Source organism: Uloborus diversus, chromosome 10, assembly GCF_026930045.1.
Source record: "Uloborus diversus isolate 005 chromosome 10, Udiv.v.3.1, whole genome shotgun sequence".
Taxonomy (NCBI): Eukaryota; Metazoa; Arthropoda; class Arachnida; order Araneae; family Uloboridae; genus Uloborus; species Uloborus diversus.
In genome coordinates, this window is record NC_072740.1 from 11600729 (window position 1) to 11619299 (window position 18571).

The 18571-nt window shown below is 31.2% G+C and overlaps 1 protein-coding gene across 1 annotated transcript in view; it reads left to right on the forward strand.

Annotated features, from left to right (window-relative positions):
* Window positions 1–18571, forward strand: part of LOC129231353 (uncharacterized) — a 93703-nt gene that overhangs the window by 41077 nt on the left and 34055 nt on the right. The window lies entirely within an intron of this gene.

Sequence of the window (18571 nt, forward strand, 5' to 3'; positions counted from 1 at the left end):
GTATACTTCACACTGTTGGGCAATTAGGGTGTTCCTATCCAGATTTTTCTTCTTTATTTTTTTAACCCTTTTTTGGTATTTTTTTAAGTTTGGCCTCAAAAAATACCTATAACCTCAAATTTTGACCCTCCTACCCCCACCCTCCTAATTTTTAATCAAGAATTTCCCAATTATTGAAATACCCCGCAAAAGAATCAAGGAACAACACTGAAAATCAATGTAAAAGCCTTGCTTAAATTACAAAAATTTTATTCGTTAACAAATACAATGCAACAAAGAAAAATGTCCAATAAGATAATGGATATCTAATATACAAGGTGAGTCTAAACTTTTGGGGAAACTTTAAGGGGTGTTAGAGGGTTGGATAAGAAACAAGAATCGTCCAGGAAAATACGGTCGCACACGCAGTCACTGACGCATTATATGCACACAAAACCAGAAACTGATGGATGCAAAACAGGTCACAAATTTATTACACAAAGACGAATTTATGCAAATATTTTTTTAGAATATAAATATTATAATTTAGTTTTTCAGAATGGTTTAAAGCTGTTGTTGAAATTTGCGACCTGCAGCTGCGTCGCAACGACAAAACACTCACTGTCGCAATAACGAGCCATTTCGACAAAATTTTAGCAGTCACTGCGACGTGTGTATTAGAGTTACTGTAGTAAACCTTTCTTAAAAACTAAAGTGTTAAATAAAATCGTCTTTATGTAAAAAATTTGTGATCTGTTTTGCACTCATCAGTTTCTGGCTTTGTGTGCATGTAGTGCGTCAGCATTGCGTTTGCGACTATATGTTCCTATATGGTTTTTGCTTCTTATCTACCCCTGAAACACCTCTTAAACTTTTGCCAAAGAGTTCAGACTCACCCTGTATAGCCACACACTTACAATTAATTCGTTATTTTTTAATTAACAACCAAAATGTTCACTAGAAATAATTCATATTCCAGAACAACATTTGCCGGTTCAGCTAGTATATACATTAGGGTGTCCCAAGATATAATGGCGAAAAAAAATTTTGTGAAATCGAATACGCATATCCTCCAAATTTTTTCCTTTTCACCTCAGAAACATGAGAAAAAAGTTCCATTGCAATTAAATAACGGGAACCCGTGCCGACTTGAGGTCAAAGTTGGACCTAAAATCCTGTAAGGCGACTACAGTGTGAAAAATTGCTAACTGCATAATTCATTACTACACGCGACATCAATTTATTTAAAGCATATATTTACAACAATATTAGACTAAAAGAAACATTACTGTACATATTTTTAATTCAATGTTTGCTTTTTGCAGTCAGAATAGAACGTCCTCTGCTCTTGAACACAACGTAACAGATTGTTTTTATTCCTCATCAGCTGTTAGCAAACCATGAAAGTTCTGCATCATTTTTACCGCTCTTTCAGCTGCATCGTTTACTGCACTAAGCTTTGAGACAGTCTTTTTCACATAAAGGAATGAAATATTATTGACCATACCATAAAAGCTGGATGAATTTTTGTAGAGCAGCTTTTGAGATAATTGGGTCCACATTTTCGTACACTTTTATCAAAAAGCACAAATCTTTTTTAGGTGCTTTGACTGTCAAAATGCATTGAAGCCATGGTTTCACGTATATTGTCACTTCAAAAAGCAGACATCAAACAATGCTTCATTTTCCTTCGTAAATCGCTCGAGCCATCCATCGAGCTTTGTGCATGACTCCCGGTGGTCTTATTTTAAATTCATTTTCTGTATCTAAACCTAAAAATAGGATAGGCAGTTCTGTCAATTCTTGATAGTCATCCCTGAGCGTAATATTAGTAAGTTCAGCACGGTAAAAGTCAGGTAAATTTTCCAAGTTAGGATACAGTTCGGAACAACTCCGCAGCTCCTCCATAGCACTGTATTTAAGTGAGATAGATCAGTTCATATATATGATGGCGGCAAGCAAAGGAAAGCATTTCTCTATCAAATTTTTGCTCAAGAATAGCTCAAGAACCACTTAAAGGACCTGTTCTGGAAGCTGTAATATCACAACTTAACTTTGTCTTCGAGATTCCAATCTAAAACTGCCTTTCAAGCAGCCTGTGTTTGTTCTTTTCCTGTGGAATTATCCAGTTTAGACTCAGCAATGCATTGTTCCGTCACATCCATATAAAATAACTATAGATAAGCGATCTTCTTTTGATTCTTGAGCACTCAAAGCAGGCAACAGTCTAATCTTCCTCTATTTTGATTAACCGAAGTGCATCAGCATGTGCAATATTGAATAAATTGTTTAAATTACTTGAAAATTCTTGTTGGCACTGCCTGAATACTTCTTGCAGTTTCTCTGCATTTTTTTTGTAAGTCTCTCTAGATTTGATACAGGTTTTTAAGTTTATTCACACAATTTCGCAGCGATTTGGTGGGAACGCGTGCCTTTTCCCAAAAGATGATGCATTCCCGAATAGCGATATTTGCACTTTCACTGATGGTTAAATTTACTTCTCGAATGTTATAAAACAAAACCGACAGAACTTGTCCGTTAGAGGGAAGTTTCAAGCCCGTAGTTTGTTGTTTTACGACTCCTATTAAAAATATCCCTTTTTTCAAACTTTGCAATTCCACTGCCATGTTTCGTTCCCTATGGAAGGACTATACTGCGCTCGCTGACCGGAATGTATTCGTACTGACATGTTTGACGGTTTGCAAATTACTACGGATAAGCCCCCCTCCCCCCAACATATGTTTTTCTGTTTTCATTTGTTTTCTGTGCACTATTTACAGCTGTTTTGAGCTTTGCAAAACATCGCGTCGCCAGCATTCGCTTGCTTATATGAATACACGTGCTATTTACACGTTTAGGCCTTTAGGCGCAAGTCGGCACGGGTTGCCGTGCTTCAAATTGCATGAAACTTTTTTTCCAACGGTTTTGATATAAAAGGAAAAAAATAAGAGGGTATGCGTTTTGAAAAAACGACTTTAATTTTTTTGGGACACCCTAATATACATATATGTATTTCGGGAATAATCCCAGGAATTTAAAATAATGGTTATTTATCTCTTGAAATGTCTCAATTATTTATTTTTATACCAAAATGTAAAGAGAAAAATATTACTACATTCTAAAATACAGATGACCGACAGCTATTTCTTTCAACTACTAAATACAAAAGTATACCTTAAAGGTAAAAATATACTAGTGACTTTCTTTTTTTAAAAAAATTTGTATTAGATGTATGTTGTGTAGTGCACCGTAAAGAAATGTAATATTAAGACAGTTTTAAACCGTGTATTTTAAGTACATTAATATTTGCACTGTGGGCCAGTATGTGCATGAAAGGTTTGGATCTTTTTCCTTTTCTCTCGTTTATGTTAACAAAAGTTTTACCCAATAAAAGGAGTTAAAAAGTACAACAAAATTTAAAATGAATCTAACATCTACTCGGTACGAATAACTTTAGCTTAAAAAGTGCAATTGCTTTCTTCCTCCCTAAGTGTTTTACTATTTAAAACAAAAAAAAAATAATAATAATAACTCCTTCTTACTAATTTGACAGGTTCGACAATAGCGGGGCCCGTTTGTATAGTCAAGTACAAACAGGGCAAAGTGAAATAGTTTATTTCATTTACTCACTCAGTCATTTAATCTAAATCACTTACATTTTCATTTAATAATTAATACATTTACATTCTTTCAGTTAGTAATTTACTTATATTTATTCATTCTTTCACTTATTTTCTTATTAATTCATTTTTTTACTCGCTTACTTATTTTTCATTATATATCAATTGATTTATTCATTTAATTATTCGTTTTTTGTTTCATTATTTTTTTCAGTTATTCATTCAACTTTTTATTTACTGATTCTTTTGATCAAAAATATGTTTTACAATCAAATAGAAAATATTTCATTAGAAAAATATCTTATTTTTCACTTTATTCCATGGAAAAAAAAGTGAAAATTTTCCGCTTTTTTTGAAGACTCAAATTTACTGCCAAAAATAAAAAAACACCGTTTCAAACTACAAACTTCTTTATTTTTGTTATGTAATTTTAAAAGAAAATTTCCGATTTGTTCATTTTGAAAAAACTCAGTCAACTTAACCATTTCACTTTGCCCCACATTCCCTTACTAATCTAAATAAATAAATAAACAAAACATGGCTCTCGTTTTTATGTATTTTTCTCAATTACGATGTCTCTCCAAGTTTTCTAATTCTAAACAGAAAATCAGTTCTTTTAAATTTTAATTATTTTACCAGATCAAAATAAAAATAAATTTATTTAACGCTTCGGTTTTTATGTTTTTATCTTACAAAATTAATATCTTACGTGTTCATTTGTTTTCTTGTTTTAGAAAAAGAAAACAAATTTTACATTTCTTAGGTTTTATTCACAATTTAATCTATAAAAATAGCTATTATATTTCCTCCAAATTGTTTCTTTATTAAAGCTAAAAATTATATAAATCATCCCAATTTTGATAAGATCTCTATAGTGTATACTTAGAAAAAGAAAATATTTTACTTCAGGTTTCTACGTCTAACTTTATCTTGGAAAACTGATATTTTCTTTAACGTTTCGAAACTTTTTATCTAGCTGAATTGTAAACTTTTCTATTTCTCTTTTTTTTTAACATCAGTTTTGGAGTGCTATAAATAAGTCTCTTAAGTCATAAAATAAATCAATTAGCATTTATTTTGCAAGTTTTCCCTAACTTTATGTTTAAAAACTTGTTTTCTCTGAACTTTAAAGCTTTTATCATTTACAAATTTATTTGTCTTTTTATATGTGTGTGTTTTTACTATAAACTATTTTTATTATTCCCGCTATTGCTATTATTAGTATTATTTTTATTTCTATTATTACTATTAGTACATTATTAAAAAATGAAAAATGATCAAATATGCTTTGAACTAAAATATGATTAAAATGAAAAAACAACGTAAATGAAGCAAATTTTCAAGAAAATACAACATAGCTATTTCAAGGCTATCTCAAGACTTTTTTGTCTTGAATTGACCGGCACGTCATTTAAGGTAGTAAGGGGGTCAATTGAAATCCTCTGCCCCCCCCCCCCCTGGCGTTGAAAGATTCTTTTTTTTCCATACAAGTGGGCATGGATTTTGCTGTTTTCTGGTAAAATTTATGTTGAGTATGCCTGCTTCGCCCCCTCCCCCTGAAAAATTTCAAATGATGGGCCTGTGTATTGAGCATTTTTGCAGTAGAGAAAAGGCTTCATAGCAGCCTTAAAACAGCAACATGACGTGTTTTCTTGACAGTTTAGACTTTATTTGCGTCATTTTTATTTTTGTTATTATTTTTATTTTTTTCATTTTAATCAAATTATTATTACTACTATTTTTCAACAGAAAACGCAAAAAAGAATTAATACAAACCAGGAAAGAGGTTTGTCTAATTTCTTAATCATGAATGCAGAAAAATAATATTTTGAATAGTTTCATTATTAAGAAAAGTACACCGCAATGTAAGTATTGGTGAATATTTCATTTGTCAGCAGCATTTCAAATGTTAAAGAAACTTTCAATTCAAATATGTTTTCTTCCTGTAAATAAGCACACATCAGAGGAAGAAAAAACACTTGATAGCCTCTGTCTGCAGTGAAATAATCGCCAAAATCAGCCAACGGAGAGTTTATTTTGAATCGGCCATTCATAGCCGCCGTGGCCCCACAAGGATCCTTCTCAGCTGAGAGCTCCTGATTTGTTTCAAACAGTTAACCCAAACATACGTAGTTTCAAGTGGAGATGACTAGCTCACTCTGCGTCACTCACTTTTAGTCCTCGCTTCCTCTTTGGCAGAGGTGACTTTTGCGTAGTAGCTGGGAAAACTTTTTTTTACTGGAACCCAATGAGCAACAAGAACCTTATTTTCGCTGCGCATCCCCGAAGAAACTGCCTACCCATAGAGGGGTAAGTAAAAAAATTGGAATTTATGGGATTTTTGCCCATTGCTCCCTCTTTTTTTTTTTTTTTTGTAATGCATTGTCAGTTGCTCCTCAGATCAGCTGTTAGTCTAATTTCTGTCCGACTTGGAGACGCCGATGTAATCAAATTCCTCGCTTCAGAATGATGATACAATTACTTTTGTTGTTTTTCATTGCATAAAGACGGGGCTGATCTTAAACATTTTGGGAGATTGGCTTTAGATTGTCAGGTATGTGCAACAGATTAAAATATAAAGAGTTAAAGTATACTTTTTATCAATGAAAATCATAAATTAGAATTTAAAGGATTATTTTTTCCTCTTGCTCTCTTGTGGCATTTATGCAATGCATTGTGAGTCGCTCTTCAGATCAGCTGTTAGTCTAATTTCTGTCCGACTTGGAGACGCCGATATAATCAAACTCCTCGCTTCAGAATGATGTCGCAATTACTTTTGTTGTTTTTCACTGCTTAAAGACGGGGCTGATCTTAAACGTTTCGGGAGATTTGCTTTAAATTGTCAGGTACGTGCTTCATATTATTATTTGAAGAGTTTAAGTATACTTTTTATCAATGAAAATCATAAATTAGAATTTAAAGGATTTTTTTTCCATCTTGCTCTCTTGTGGCATTTGTGCAATGTATTACTGTGAGTCGCTCTTCAGATCAGCTGTTAGTCTTTCTGTCCGACTTAGAAACCACGATATAATCAAATTCCTTGCTTCGGAATGATGTTGCAATTGCTTTTATTTTTTTTCGCTGCTTAAAGACGGGTTTGATCTTAAAGATTTAGGGGGATTTGCTTCAGATTGCCAGGTATGTGCTTCAGATTATTATTTGAAGAGTTTACGTATACTTTTTATCAATGAAAATTGCATGTTTTTAAGCATTTCATGATGTAAATGAAATTTTTAGTGCACATTTTGAGTTAAGATTGTAGAAATATACTTACATGTGATGTGACTGAAAAATTGAATTTCTTATTAATTCAGGGTGGCGACAGATCAAGGAAATCAGGGAGATCAGGGAAAAGTCAGGGAACTTTATTAATCTGGGAAAAGTCAGGGAAATATCAGGGAATTTTGAAAAAATCACAAAAAATCAGGGAAAATGGATTTTATGAAGAAAAAAAAATTTTTTTTTTTTGCTTTACAAATTAAGTACTCCAATTCCCTATGCATTTTTCGCCAATTTTCTGTTCAAAAAAAAAAAAAGTAAAATTAATGAGGTGCGATTATACACTGCCGCATATTTGTGCATCTTTTTTCCTCAACGTTAAAGTATTGAATCTTACTTATTAACCACAGGATGAACTTCCTAAAATTGCTTCTGTGTCTGTTAGGTTTTTTATTTTACCTAGCTTGAAATTTCCTTTTACGCTTTCAATGCTACGTAAAATTAACAACCATACAGGCAAATAGGAAGCCTTCATTAATGCCTTAGCTCCTTTGCCTTTGTTCCATTGTCTCAAAGTAATTAGCGTTCTGTAATCACGATTTCAAGAAGAAATCTTTGGTTTTTGAATTAATACTATAAAAGCTTAAACGTTATTACTTCCTCGCGTTTTTAATTTAATTGCTAAAATTGAACTTTCAATTAAAAAAAAAATTTGTTTTTTACCGTTATACTATTTGTTTTCACCGTAGATTGTAAAGGTTTTTCTTTTCTTTAGACTTAAATGATTCTTTTATTTTATAACCAAGTTGTATTCTTCTTTTATATATTTTGAAATTAACTAATTGCTTTTTTTTTGGCATTTCAAAGTTATTTCTTACAAAAGCAATCTAAGATTTTTTTCCGTTACATACTGAAATCATTTGAAATAGAGTTAACTTGTGTACTTAAGTAAATATCTTTATTTTTTTATTGTTCAAACTGCTGTATTCATTCATTAAAACCTATGTTCTTGATTAGAGAAAAGCTCCCTATGAATGGATGTCAAATGGTTTCATCTGTTTTGCATAAATATGTCAATTAGTTATATAAGAATAACTACATTACTTCTATTCTTTCACTATTACTTGTTATTCTTGCAACAATTATTATACTGTTTGAAAACTTAGTTCAAAATAATTTCAATTACTTTTTAGTTCTATCATAAATACACATATGTTTTTAAGAGTAATTTTAATAGTTTCTTAAAAATTTTATGCTAAGTGTTTTCTGGAAGAAAAGTTTTTTTTTTTTTAATTTTCTCTAATCTTTCCATGTAGAAAAATTTAATATAATGTTTTGTAGGTTTTTGTTTCCAAAAAATTGACTTGATATGTTTTTTTTAACCATTCTATTTAAAAAGTAGCATCTTTTAAAAATATATCTTTAGTTCAACTTTACACAACTTAAAACGTTTAAAATACTGCATTTTATACAAACATACAATGGATTTCAAGTAGAGCAAAGAAAAAAAAAACATTATTATTGGTAACGTAAATCAGGGAAATTTGGTGAACTTAATCAGGGAAATCAGGGAAAAGTCAGGGAACTTTTTTTCAGTTTCTGTCGCCACCCTGTAAATTACATGTTTAATCGCAATTTTGCTCCGTTTCAAATATATCTTTTAGGGAATTTTCGTAAAAGACTTCCCTTAAAAATAAGGTCTAAACCTGCTTTCAGAAAATTCTGAATAGATAATATTTTACAATGATTGTATTGGGAAAATTTAGGACTTAAGAAAAGCAATTTATTCTAATCATAAAAATTTTAATATTGATTCAATGAAAGTGAGTAGTGGAGACTGAGTTACAATACTGATTTTGTGGACTAAAACTTGTGCAGGCTTTTTAATTAAGAATGTGTTGCGATTAAAATTTATTTCAAGCTTAACAATTTAAAGTATTTTACGTTTTAAAATCAGCTTTTGAATATTTTCTGACAGTTTGGAGTCTTATCGCACAGAAAATGCTATTTTTATTCCGTATTTAAATGTCGAGTATGGGAGCAAACCATTTAGATTTTACAAAAAGTTAAACTACAGTATTCAATATCTAGTGATTGGGCTGTAATTTTACGTTAATCAATTTATAAAATTTTCGTTTGGTTTAAAATCAATTTTTTTTTCAAAATAAATTTATGTTAATTAATCAAAATTTAATCGTCAGCAAAAAGCAAGATACAATAGCAAGAAGTTCAAGAGATTTTGAAGCATAAAATTCAGAAACAAATTGATTTATTTAAGACCATGGAAAAGTTACACAAATTTCCAGAAAAATTTCGTTTCGATCAAAATATAAGGCATTCAGAGCTAAAGTGGATCAAGTCAAATTCGACTTCATTCACTTTAACTCTGAACGAGATAGATTTCGGCAAGGAAATGTTGCGTTCATAAATTGACGCTGTGAGCTAAAGTAAATTTAGGTCGAAATTGACTTGATCCAAAGTAGCTCTGAATGCTTCATTTGTTCATTTTAAAGGTATAAAGTTTTTTTAGAAGTTAAATACGTGTAAAAAAATTTGTTGATCTATATTGAAACATTTATATTTAAAAATACACAATTTAAATGTGCAACTTACGTAATTATAGCTTAGGAACGATTTTTTTTTTTTTTTTTTGCCTCTGCCTTTGTTCTTGCTTGTTGAAAAAGGGAAGTTTATTGTTCATATAGAAAAATGTTGAAATGTTTTGAGAAAATTAAAGTTTGCGTATAATTGATTTTTCTGGAAGCAAATCTTTTACTTTTGCAGATGAAAATGTTTAGAAGTTAAGTTAACCCTCAATTTTAACTTTTTTTAACAATAAGTTATGAAGTTATTTCAGTTAATAATAATAATAATAATAATAATAAAACATTATTTCCTTTCCTTCTATCTCCTTCTATGCTCATTTTATTTTACTATTGCAACATAATTATGGTTATTCGGAACCTATTGTGTTGACGTTGGTAATTAGAATAGCTGGTTTAAAAAAGGACACACTTCGATGGGTTTTACCTATGCTAATTTTGAACAAAAAGGTGGTTTTGAACAATACTAGTAGTGGCCAGTGCTTAGTAGTGCTTCAGTAGTGGCCACTTCAAGGTTTATATTTGAAAAAATAGGACACCAGGTTCCCAATGGATTCAAACGTGCAGAAAGTAATACCTCATGCACGTTTGATGTACTTTTGAATCCATTGAGAGACATGGAATCCCTTTTTTTTTTCAAATATAAATCTTGAAGTGGCTGGTAAAATATAAGAGATCAACTTAAAAAAAAAAAGCAGTTTCAAGGGAAAATGGCCAACTTAATATTTAATTTATTCATCATTAGGCGAAAATTTTCTGTTTTTGTTTTTGTAGTCAAACTTTGAGTAAATGTGCAGGAGGAAGATAAAGGAGAAACTTAATCAAAATTATTGGATCGAATTTATTGAAGGAGTTATAACTTAATCGAATTTATTGATTAATTAAATGCCGCACAACTGAATTCAGAAAAAAGAAAGAATTAAGAAATATAATGTAGTTCCGATTAGCAATAAGATGCTATTTTAAAAACTGTTAATTTTGTTAACAAAAACAAATCTACAATTGCATTTTTTTTTTAATTTTAGGAATAGAATATTTTTAGCAAAAAAAAAATAATAATAATAATGACAACTAGAATTTAGAGAATCTTTAAAAAAGGAAACTTTGCATATGGGTTGTAAACCGATATTACTAGTTAACGAAGAGACGGACACCCGAAATTTTATTAAAAACAAAATGCAAATATTCGAATATTTAAGTTACTTATGCCAAAAGAAATACGTCCACTGAGCTGTTATGGTAAAAATAAATAAACGTAAAGAGGTTCGTTTGATGACAAAAGGCAAGGGAGAGCGGATTACATTGTCACTGCAAGACCTCTATTTTTGCAACCGCTAGTCCTAGAGGTATGGGAGAAATGAGTACAGTGAGACAGTATATACAGACATATATTTTTTGTTTGGATATTTCCAGCTTGGTAAAACTTTTGAAAAGTAATCTTGACATTCTGTGAATAAAATTATAGAAAAAAAATTTGCTTTCAAGTATCATGTAGGAAAAATAACTGTGTACCTAGTTTGAACCCATCGAGGTAAAATTATATCCACTGTTTGTTGTACTGTTAGGTAAACTTTGTAGACTGGTGTTATGAATCTTACATTAGTTTATTAACTAATGTTCATTTTAGCAGCAGAATGATGTTGTTAATTTAAAGAAATCTCTATCTATGAACCGTTTGAGACACGGCTTTTGTTTGAGGCCACCATTTTTTTTTCTTTCTTTCTTTTTTTTCGAGCCAATTGACAAAGTGGCTTTAACCATTGGCTAAAAAAAAGAATGAATAAATAAAATGTGGTGGTTTTAAACAAAACCGTTGTGACTCAAAGGATTTAAAAAAAAAGTAAACCCCCCCCCCCCTCAGACAGAAAAAAAAATTGGCATAGAAAGCATAACCTACCAAATAGTAGCAAACAGCCAGAAAAAAATCGATAGGAAAAGACATAAAGTTAGAAATCTGAGTACCACAAATATATAATTAAATTAGCAGCCAAGCTTCTGAAATATTCAAGAAAAGTGGAGAGACGGAAAAATCAATTCCTTTGAAAATAATTTTTGCTAATGTATTCAAAGCTACGTTAAGGAAGATGCAGAAGGTCGAAATGATCAAAGGTTAATAGATCGTGCACGACCGAAGATAGCTTAAGAAAGAGGCCGTGAATTTAACCAGAGAAAAAAATAGAGAAAATATTACAACCTAGCCTTATGTAGGTGAATTTGACACCATATACCTGGTGCACTTCCGTCTTTTAACACATTTGTTCGTATTCAAAGCAGTGATTTAATCAAGGGTTAATCTCCAGACGAAAGTAAAATCACCGTTTAAAGAGAAAGTGCTAATCTAAAAATCACAAAATCCTAAAGTAATGACTGGTCGCGTTTGATAGCCTCTCGCTTGACAAGAATTGATTTAGGCAGGGCAACAACCAGCGAGATACTCTTTGATCAGCTTACGAGTTAGAATGAATGTTGGATGAAAGTGAAAGGCATAAAAACTATACATAGCCTGGTGATGAAATATAAAAGATCGTGATGACAATCAAGATAATTGCTTCGTTGAAACGACTTTCAGCCGTCAATTTCCTTAACATTGACGAATATTCAGCAAAGAAATAGAGAAAATGTTAAATAAGTATCAGTGATACTAAAACATAGACAAAAAATCAACTAAATGATTATACTAGAATCAAATACAAATTTTAATCATACATTGCGAATATCATGCATGCGACGATAAATATAGAGTGACTCATAGATAAAGTTGTATATTACGAAGAGGAAAGTTGTGCAAAAGCTACACCTGAGTTTAATTCGTTTTTACCTCATTATTAGTGGTATCAGTCACATAGTGATTAGTTAAACTGTCAAAATCCTCTTTTAACGATCAATTAACAAGAAGCAAATAAGATTACTTTTATTTAACCAATGAATATGAAAGATGCGGCAAATCAGATTCTGACAGCTTATGGAATATATTTCCTTAATGGGTCATACCTGTTTTGCAACACGATTTTCTGTACTTGTTTCAATTTTTTGTTCAATTGAAAGATTTTGAATAGCTCTGCATTTTTTTTTCTTTCCATTCTTAGGTGTTTTTATACAGCTGTAAAAATGCAGGTGTTAAGGATGTTTGTCATTGAGAAAGTGTCCAACTTTTACAGATAACTATCTAAAGGGAAATGGTAAAAGAAATGAGAGAAATCGAGAAAATTCAAATAATTCATGTTTTTTTTTTTTTTCATAAAGTTTTCACTCCATTAAGATGCAGGAAGTTTATCCAAAATTCCCAGTTTCTCGTACATTAAAATGGTTTTTGATACCACTAAACATCACACAGCTCTTTTCGATCATTTGCTAGTTTATATGTTCCTTTTTGGAGTTTAGAATAGTTAATTCAAAACAAAACATAATTTTTGTATGGAAAAAATACCATTACTTATTATGGATACAAAATCAAACTCGTTTTCTAAATTTTAGGTATCTTATGTCAGTAAGAAGTTACTTATTTATTTTGAAAAATTATTTTTTCTATTTTTTAACTTCTATGTTCTATAGTAAGTTGATTATTTCAAGTTTCTAAATTTAAAGTTTAGCATAATTTTTTGACTGTCTTGTAATTACATTTGATTCACATTAAATTATCGTACGAAAAGAACATTGATAAATTAATACACTTAAAAAGTTAAACCATAATACGTAAAGCAATCATCAAAAACTAAGTTATCAAAGAAATAAGAAATGTGCACCATTGAATACGAAAAGAAAGATGCAGTTAAAACATTTAAAATATGTATATATAAAAATAATAATAATCAATTCATTAATAAGCAGAAAACATTGTGCCTTTTGCGATCATCTGTAAACGGAAAGAATGCGTATAAAAATAACGTTTTTTTTGGGGGGGAGGGGGATAAGATGCAAAAGAATTAAATGTTTGCAAAAAAATGTTAGTTTCTGACAAAAGGGGAGTGGTGTCTAAATTTTTAATATGCAAGTATGTTCTCAGGACCAAATTTACGAAGGAATGTTGATTATCTTTTTAATTCTTAAATTCGTTTATTTTAAATACAATCCAATAAATATGAGACCGAGCTAAATGAGTGCTCAGTTTTTTTTTTCCTTAAGACTTAGTTTGACCCGTAACTCCTGGCCGTTCCCGGGGTGATAGCACACAAACATATTCAATTTTGCTTATTTAAAGGGCGATTTTAAATAAGAAGCGGACGTCATTTCCGGCTGCAAAGAAAGCAATAAGCGATTCTTAATTGCTTAGTGAATAGAGAAATGAAATAAAACAAATTTTACTTTTTATCTCAATACTCATTCATAAATGAAACAAAATCACATGCGCTTTAAATTCGCACATTTGTTTCTAATGTTGATTTTGATTTTTAAAGGGTGCCATTTCCTAAGAAATGACCAAGCAATCGAAACCTTTTTACTGCTTATTTTAAAACTTCAAACTATTTCAAACACTCGTAAAAAGAGTCGTTGCTTAAGCTCAATTATTTAAAAAGCTATGAACGGTTTTCTTCCATGCACACTCAAGGACCAAATGCGAAAGCAAAACTTCTAAGTGCTTTTTCTCTATGATCATTTTTTCGTGTTTCCCCATTAGAGGAATCTCAGAAGATTTTTTCTATCGAAGATCAGCTTTAAAGTAATGCTTTTTTCGTCAGTATACTATATTTAACAAAACTACGAATTAAACTATAGCACTTTATAAATTACAAAAAATTTTACAGCATGTCACCTTTGTAAACAAAATTCATTTAGGAATTTTTATGGTATTTAGCATAACTGACTAGATTATTTTCTAATCAATATATAAACAAATGAATGCACAGATTACAGTACATGTGGTTATTGTGATAATTTAGCAAAAAAGCATTTTCTAAATTTGGAAAAAAAAAAAAAAGCCTTAGAATGTTTTAAAAAACAGAAGTTAAAAAAGTTAATAAAAGGAGGCAAAATTATTAATTTTTGAAAATAAATTATTGACTGAAAGCGATCATGTGGCTTTGTGTGCATAAAGCGCGTTTGTTGCCCTATGTTCCTATGTAATTCCTGCTTGTATCGTTTTCTCTACCTCCCCTCAAAGTTTGTACGATACCCTGTAGTACGATCCTGTGGATCCTGTTTTGAGCATAAATAATAGTTATAATTATACACTAAGGTCCATTCATAAAGAATAAAAGAATCTACATTCGTAATGCTTTGTAACACATTGACGAAACAATTTCTAAAATAACGAGCGGATGTGTGCATCACATGACTTCCTTTTACTCCAATTTAATGTCATTTCCCCATTATTGGCAATTTTAATGTGATTCAATTGTTTACTCTCTAAATATCACCAACAGTGGCCCAATTGAAACCAAATTAAAAAAAAAAAAAAATCGCCAAACTTGTCGCCAACTTGGCGACAAAACTTGACGACCAAAAGACTGGCGATATATCGCCAAGCGTCCGACAAATCATAACACAGCTTGAGTTTACATCGAAATTAACAATGATTTCCTCCAAAAAAGGGCAAAAGACCTCCTTAGAAATATCCGGATGCAACCAAAAAGGAAGGTGCACAACTAGACCCCACTAGGAGTCTACGTCCATATTTCAACTTTCTAGGACATACCGTTTTTGAGTTATGCGAGATACATACGCACATACACGTGAACATTTTTTCGCGAATACAAACTTCCTTTTTTGTGAAAGGAAGTAAAACCACGTAGATAATCTTACAGAAACTGCGATGTATATGAAAGGAAATTTTGAAACAAAAAAGTAAACAGTGATCTACTAAATACAATGTATTTATAACTCCATTTTTAATCGGAATAGTCTCAGTTTCACTACACATTTTGTTAACTTTGGTCACGGTGCTAAACATTTTTTTTTTTTTTGAGCAATCACGATTGCTTATTGCTTTCATTTGAGTGTTTTTTTGGCGTGCTATAATTTTATTTTCCCACCGCCACCCTCCGCACCATCACCGTCGACCGGCTCCTCACGATGCTGCTCCTATAGCGAAAGCCGTCTCCAGGTTGCATCCATGTCCTACACACACGCGCATACATACACAACTACACACACACACGCGCACATACACACACACACAAACACATACACACACATACAAATACACACACATACAAATACACACACATACATACAGACACCTACACATACACACACACAAAAACATACACATACACACAACTACCCACACATTCATGCCTGCACACAGACACAAACACATATGAATACACACACATACACATCCCCCCTACACACACACATTCATACACACAACTACCCACACACTTATGCCAGCACACAGACGCAAACACACATGCCTACACACACATACACATACCCCTTACACACAAACACACTTACCCCCCACACACAAACACACACGCCTACATACACACACTCATGATTGCGAAAAACATAATTTGAATTCAAAATGCCAAAATTCAAATTAAATTTTTTTTTTTTAATCTTTCAGGTAACTGTATTCTTGAGAGAATTTAATTTCTTACTGAAAATAGGGGAATGTGGGCAAAGTGAAATGGTAAAATATTTTCAGTTGGCAGCTCCACTTATCTAAAAACAGTTTGACTATGTTCTAAAAAATACAGTTGATTGCAGAAACAAATAATAGCGTTAACGATCAGGGTAAAATAATACAAGTAATTTTCAAAATTTTATACACATTTTGTAATATTTTGTGGTTTACCAAAACATGTTTTATTATTATAAAGTTATAGAGTTTTGAAATAAACATTTTAAGTATCAGTTGAGATCTAGTGATGCCCAATGCAGTAATAATTTGTTTTTTTAGACATTCTTTTTAATTTGGAATGTTGAATACAACTTGTCTAGAACAAGAGGGACAAAATTAATTAATTTATGATCCTTCAATTTATTAATTTTTTTTTATTCACTTATTTTTTTATTTATTTGTTTTTTAAAAACTTTTTCATTTACTTTTTTCATATATTTATTTATTTATGTTTTTCGTTTATTGTTTCATTATTTATTCATTTATTAATTCATTTGTTTATACATTCTTTTTAATTTGGAATGTTGAATACAACTTGTCTAGAACAAGAGGGACAAAATTAATTAATTTATGATCCTTCAATTTATTAATTTTTTTTTATTCACTTATTTTTTTATTTATTTGTTTTTTAAAAACTTTTTCATTTACTTTTTTCATATATTTATTTATTTATGTTTTTCGTTTATTGTTTCATTATTTATTCATTTATTAATTCATTTGTTTATACATTCATTTGATGAAAAATATTTTTAAGAATCAAATAGAAAATGTTTCATTAGAAAAATAGTGAATTTTTCACTTTGCTCTGTATATTTTTTTGTGAAAAGTTTTCACTTTTTTTTTTAAGACGAAAATTTACTGCCAAAAATGAAAAAAAAATATTTCAATGCAAATTTTATTACAAAATACATTATTCTTTCGTTATGTACTAATTTTTCAGAACAAATTTCCCAATTGTTCATTTTGAAAAAAGTAAGTTATCTTCACTATTTCACTTTGGCCGACCTTCTCCTAAATGTTAATTTCCCATTTTCACATTTTAAGCATGTCTGAAACAAATGTTCTTAAATCTACAGGTTTTCTTTTTTCTAAGCATGAGTGGAACATGTAGTAAAACATAAATTAAGTAGTTTACAACGACAACATCTGAAAATAGTTTTAAAAAGAAATTGTGGCGTTCAAATGTGGTAGGAAATTCGATACTACAGCAGTGTGACGACAGAAGAAGCTGCAATCTGTTTCACATAACTTAACAGATAGTTTCCTTCTTTTTTTTTTCTGGGGATTACGTCAGGGTTTGAGTTATGACATTTTCCTTGTTTCTATGTTCATGAGATCTTTTGGCGTTGACTTGGCATCTTTTTATTAATTAATTTATTTATTTTAATATTCATGTGTAGTATGCAGAAAGCAATCGTAATATTGTTGCTTTGAAATGGTTAATATTTTATCACCCAATGACGAGTAAAATACTGATCAAATCTAACTATAATTTTAAAAAAATATTTTGTTTTCATTAATTGATTCAATTTTACAAGCAGCATTATTACTTATTTTGTTTCTTTTAATTTTTTTGGTTTGTTTTATTACTTAAACTTGAGCCTTTGACGACTTGTAAAACGTGCCAAATTTTACTTCACTCGTGCCAATAAGGAGTAGACATTTTTTTTAGCTCATTCGACAGACTTCTTTTTAAATGTGCGTTATACTTTTACAAACTTCAATGCTCATAAAGCACGCTCTAGCTATATTTATCTTGCTCTTACGTAACTACACATCACAAGATACTTCAAGCAGTTAAGATCAGTTTTTCATGGACAATGCAGGAAGCAACGTTTCAATATGAGTAATTTGCATAAGCTAAAATTTCTACTAGTTAAATGCACTTTTTTTCTGATTACTGCGACGTTAATAAAAAACACTTTCATAACTAATTTGTGAAGTGTTAGTTGAAATTTGGAAGCATTTTGTTTGGAAGCACTCGTCGATGTAAATACACTCCTGTTTGTGAAAATTGCAACACCGCGAAGGACTTACGCGAGTGAGCTGAAAATTGCAGGAAATGTAAAGCAGGGTATGATATGCTAATGATTAGAATTGCAGACCGGTAGCGCATGCGTATGCTGAGCAGCGCCCTCTGAACGGCGAATCGAACCGAATATAAATAGACGACTGTAGCGAGGCGTGTATGATTATCGGTGGTTATATCTTAGAGTAAACGTTAACTGAATCTTTACTATGCTCTTTGACGAAAGAAAGCGAAATTTGAGCAAATTTTGGAGTTTGAACGAGGCAGAATCGTCGCCCTTGGTGAAGCTGGATTGTCTTATCGTACAGTAGCCACTCGTGTGCAGCGTAACAGCAGCACAATCATGCGTGTTTGGAAGCATAGGACGGACGAGGGTCGGACAGCTCGGAAATCCGCGAGTAGACCCCGAAATGCAACGTCAGCTCGCGATGACAGACACCTGGTGCGTATGGCGCTGACGGACCGCACAGCTTCTTCTAGACATTGGCAGCACAGTGGGTAACAGCTACAGGTGTTTCATTGTGTGCTTCATCAATTCGGACACATCTGCTGCAGC